The following is a 5,522-nucleotide window of genomic DNA, read 5'->3' on the forward strand; positions in this document are numbered from 1 at the left end:
CTCTCTAGTTCTGTCTGGATCAAGATGTCCTTCCATTCCTTCGCGTGGATAAGATGTTGCATTCATATGGTTCCTGAACTGTCACCAAGAGCTGGATGCTGCAAACTCGAAGACCTTGGGGGTGGGCTCCGCAGAGGCAAGCCTTGCTGCCTGAGGAATGGAGGCAGCTGGGCCTTTCAGTTCCCATCCTTTTCCCCATGGCCTGCTCCCAGGTGTACCATCAGCTATCTGAGGATATTTCAACAAGCACGGGACTTGTCTGTCAAGAAGACTGTCCGTCTTTGGGTTCCTGCCGGGCTGCCATCAGACCCATTCCTTAGTTTGCATCCTTCCTGGCTTCACACACCTGTGCCTTTGAGTCCGACTGCCCCCACTTTTCCTGCGAAGGTCACACTTTACCAGTAAAAAGCCAGCATTTAACCCTTGCCTCGGGCTCTGCTTTCTAGAGATCCTGGACAGAGTTAGAGTCCTGGCATCGTGGAACATCTGAGACCTGGTGTTGCCCAGGAATCTGGACAGGTTCATCGAGCACTGAGACAGAGCACCTTGTAATAATCCAGACAAGAACTGGGGAGGACAAGGAGGGCAGGTGACGTGCGGCAGTGTTGGTCAGTGAAGCAGAACGTGGACTGGAGGAGTTAGAGGTGAGGGTCTGGGGCAGGGTGTTTGAGATGGCAGAGGCGCCACTGTGGGAGGAGGCTGGTGGACACAGACAGCAGTGCATGGAAAGGCAGCAAATGCCCTTGCTACTAGAAGAGTTGGAGGAAGCAGGATGCGACAGAGTCCAGGGCACATCACCACTGAGGAGTCCACAGAGGCCCTGGATCTGTTAAAGGTATGGGAGCTGGTGTTAAGGAGGGAGAGTGTTGGGTTTGAGGTAGGATGGGAGGGTGTGAGTTCCGGGGGAAGTCACTGAGACCCACTGTCCTTCAGGTAAAGAGTTATGAAGAGCACAGAGAATAGGGTGGAGCCACAGAGCTAGGGGGTTCAGTCTCACCACAAAGCAGTGGTCGCCTTCTTAAAGGCTCCAAGTGAGGAGGGAGTTCCCCGACCTGAGTAGCCCATACTGCTGGCCCATAGTCAGGTTGACTGTGTCTCCCTGGGGCAATAGTGGGAAGAGAGAGTGAGGGGGAGAGGGAGGGACTTAGCAGGTCCTATCTGCTCCCTTCAGTGGGCAGGTGGGTACTCAGGCTGCATGGAGTGTGACCAGCACTGTGAGACCACAGCTCTAACCGAGAGCAGGCAGACTACTCTGAGCAGGGATAATACTAGTGTTCGTGAGGGGCTGAGATTAGATGGATTCAGGTTAAGAAGGGTCAATAAAATGGAACAGGAAGGAAAAAAAAAATCTCAAAGCAGAACAGAGTTGTGCTTCTACAGGTGTCGTGTGATTCTTGTCCACGGGGACATTAGTCTGCTTCTCTCTTAGATTTGGGATGAGAAGGCAGGTTCACATGTTGGGGCCTCTGCGATGTCTTTGTGACTGAAGGAGACAAAGGGTGTGGCTCTTTGATTTAGCAGGAACACTAATGAGCTTTCGGGTATGCAAATGTGGACACTAGAGAAGATTGGATGGAAGGGAGTCAAATTGTTGTACTAAAAAAAATGTGAGGGGAATTGGCTTTGGGGGTGGGGCTGTCCACGGAGATAAACTGGGGGTGTTTGGATTGAGCGGGGGAGTATGGGCTGAGGGACCTGGGCGGGCCTCATTTACACAGGTGCAGCACTGAAGGTGCCTGGAAGGGACGATTCGAATGAGTGCAAGGAAGTTTAAGTCACACAAAGAGGAGCAGGTTTTGCTGCATCAGCATGGATGTCAGGAACTGCCGCAGGCTGAGAGTTGGGGTAGGCACGAGTATGCCCAACTGATGTGAGCAGCAGGATGTGTCCTGTGGGATTAACACAGTTGGATATTCGAGACAGCCTGTAGTAAGTGGGGGATGACCACAGGAGCAATTTCATCAGTGCCGAAGGACACAGTGCCGCTGTTTTAATGGTGTGACTGCTAGACACACACCTGAGGCGGTTGCTTCTTCCTCAGCAGTGGTGACATGGCTGCAGAAGTCCTGAGTGAGCGGAGGTAACAAGGGATGCGGTAGCTAGGGATGTAGTTCAGCTGGCAAAGTGCTGGCTAGCATCTATGAGCGCTAGGTTCAACCTACCACCTAAAGTGAGTGCGGTGGTCCATGCCTGTAATCACAGCACTGGAGAAGTATAAGCAGGAGGATGTAGTCCAAAGGCATCCACAATGGCCAGTCAGGACTACAAGAGATTCAAGCCCAAACAATAAGCAAGCAAATAAATAAATAAATAGGAGCTCCATGCAATTTTGTTTTTTAAGGCAATGTGGTACAAACAGGTTTAGCTGGTATCACAGTGTCATCTATGGCATTAGTGACAAGCTCTCAGAAAAGGGGTAGAAAGGTCAGTGGGAGCCTTGTAAAGGGTCAGCATGGGTGTAGTGGTATAGCAGGTCCAGGGGAGGGCCCCTGTCACAGTTAGATTCTTGGTTGGATCTGAAAGCCTTGAGGAAAGGGCTGGCAGTGAATCCAGGTGCGATAGAGAAGTCCTAACATGGAGCTGCTAAGCTGAACGAGAGGAATAAGGACTGTCAAGATAGCAGCCAGGATGAGTTCAGAGTGAGGGGAGGAGAGAGTATTGGCTGAAGATGGTGAGGGTGAAGCCAGGCGTGATTTGTAGGGTTTGGGGAACTACTGCTTCTGTCACTCAGCACGAGAAAGAGAAGAGAGAATGTGTGTGTGTGTGTGTGTGTGTGTGTGTGTGTGTGTGTGTGTGTGTGTGTGTGAGTGTTTCTGAGGGGGAGAAAGGGGTTAATTAGAAGACATTGCAGAGGCCGAGGGATCTTCTTTATATTAACTGCTGACCCAGGGAAGCTGCTGGTGCTCTAAGACCTGGGGCCAGAATTGCTGCACATGGGAAGAGGTTTGGGTCTCAGCTCCAGCACTGAGGCCTGGGTGAGACTCCAACCCTTCCCAAGCCTTCTGCTCTGTAGGCTCTAAAGAGATGGGCCAATGCCTGTCTAGCTTGGGAAGAACTACTCTTGCCATTCCACCATTCTGTTGCTCATCTTCCAGAAGCATCCTGATGCCTAGCCTGGGATAATGAGTGGTCAGATTCTCATGGCCCAGTCACATTTACACATCAGATTCACCATGGCGCCGCCCATCGGGTGTCTTAGTTACTTATTGCTGTGACCAGACAGCTGAGGAGATGCTTACTGGGGGAAGAATGGTTTCTTTTGGCTGAACATTTTGAGGCTGATCAGTCCATCATGGCAAGAAAGTGACAGCAACAGGAACAGGAGGCAACTGACTGGTCCTATTGCACCTGCAGTCAGGGAGCAGAGCTTGAACAGGAAGTGGGCCAGGCCATACAACCTGAAGGCCTGGCCCCAGTGACGACACTTCCTCCAGCTGTGCTCTACCTCCTAATCTTTCTACAGCTTCCCCAAACAGCGCCCCCCTCTGGGGAGCACATGTTAAAACACATATCCATACCTGAAGAAGCAGTGTCTTCAGGGCCCGTCCTTCTCCTGTCTGTTCTCTGTAGCTGTCACAAAGCCTTCCGTGTACTAAGTGTTCAATAAAAATGTGTTGGCTGCTTCATTGATCCAATAAACTTATGTCTATGCCAATACAGAATTGCTCTTGGAAAGCTGTGGATAAATCAATTCTTCGTAAATTGAATCTTACTTCAGACTCAGTCGGGATGTTCAGTATTTCAAGAAAACCAGCCGAATCTTTTGTGAATCCAAGTCCCTTACCTCGCCACTCTCATTTCATCCATGAGGGAGCTCCACCCAGGAGGAATGGGGTGACGTGGCACAATCTGATTTGCCAGTCAAATGTAAAGTTTCTTCCAGCAAAGTACACTCTTGCAGTTCAGGACCAAGTGATAGTATGACAAGTCAGATATGGCTCTGTGGTGTGTGTCTGTGCGTGCGCACACGTGTGTTTTTGACATGAGTGTTTGTGTACACGCATGCCCAGGTTCAATGTCAGATATCCATCCCCAGAAGCCGTACAACTTGTTTTTGAGACAAGGTCTCTCTCACTGACCCCTGGAGCTTAGCAACTGGGCTAGACTGGCTAATAGCTCCCAGGGATCCTCCTGTCTCTGTCCCCCAGCACGGAGACTATGCACACACACCGTTATGCCCAGCTATGGTAATGCTTTCTAGAGGAGCAAACACAGGTCCTCATACTTACAAGAGCTTCTCTGACTGCGCTACCTCCCCAGACTCAGTCGTGGATCTGAGTCGTTATAGATGAGACGATAACACTATGTTGCCCAAAGTACTTACCTGTACTTTGTTTAACTTAAGACATTATTTGAACAGTTCGCTAATGGCGAGAGCCTGCACTGAACTGTTTTGTAACCTATGACCGGGTAAGAATCAAAAAACGAAAGAACAGAGAACACTTCTGGCCAAGAAAATCCACTTCTCCGAAAACTCAGCTCTAAGCATTTCTTTTTTCTTGAGATTTGTGTGCCCATGATGAATGTTCTGGAAGAGCGCCAGGTCACAGGGTCCTGTAGGGTGTGTTCTTAGATTCACGATGGAGGTGATGAAAACCTTTTCAGTCAGTGGCTTAGCGTTAAGTGTGAGAGAGATGTGGGGAAAGATTTAGTGAAACCTTTGGACACTTTCCTGATTGAATTATTCATCTTAAATTGATTGGGTTTTATCAACATCTGTATTGGGTTGATTTAGTTTCTGCTTGCTGTGTTCCAGAATGAAGTCATTTGTCAGATGCGGGGGACTTGGGGAAAAAAAAATAAAAGAATAAAGCTACTTTGGATCACGATTTTGGATGGTCCAAATAAAAGGAATAAAAGAACTGGGGCCTGCCTTTCATCTGTTCTCCTTCCTCTCCCTAGTCACTCTCTGGACTCAGCTTGTCACAACGGGATAAAGTGCAGCAACGGAAGCTTGATGGGTGTAGCGGGTCAGCTCTAAGCCAGTTTACAGTATTAACTCACTTCATTCTCTCAGCCTGCAGGGTTGGAACCTTTGTCCCCACTTTACAGAAAGGAGAACTGAGGCTCAAAAGGGTGAAGAAACTTGAGCACAGTTATAATGGATGGTTGGGTGTCAGGGCATGGACTCTGCTTCATCTCCAGCAACCTCCACAGTGCCCACATGTTCCTGCAGCTCTGTACACCCTGTCTCTCCCAGTGCACCAGCTCCCTTCTACCTTCCATGTGTCTTCCTGAAGCCCAGCCTTCCTGCTCACCAGCAGTGCTTTGTCCCCCTCTAATCCCCTGCCTACCAGCTCTTCTCCATCACCATAATTCCCTACCCACCAGCCCCTCTCTACCCCACAAGACTTCCTACCCACCAGCCCCTCTCTACCCCACAAGATTTCCTACCCACCAGCCCCTCTCTACCCCACAAGATTTCCTACCCACCAGACCCTCTCCATGCCCCTTTCCCCTCTAAGTTCCCATCTACCAGCACCCTTCCCTGCCCCATGTGCCCTCTCTCTCTCTCTCTCTCT

This window comes from Microtus ochrogaster, unplaced genomic scaffold (genome assembly GCF_000317375.1).
Source record: "Microtus ochrogaster isolate Prairie Vole_2 unplaced genomic scaffold, MicOch1.0 UNK27, whole genome shotgun sequence".
Taxonomy (NCBI): domain Eukaryota; kingdom Metazoa; phylum Chordata; class Mammalia; order Rodentia; family Cricetidae; genus Microtus; species Microtus ochrogaster.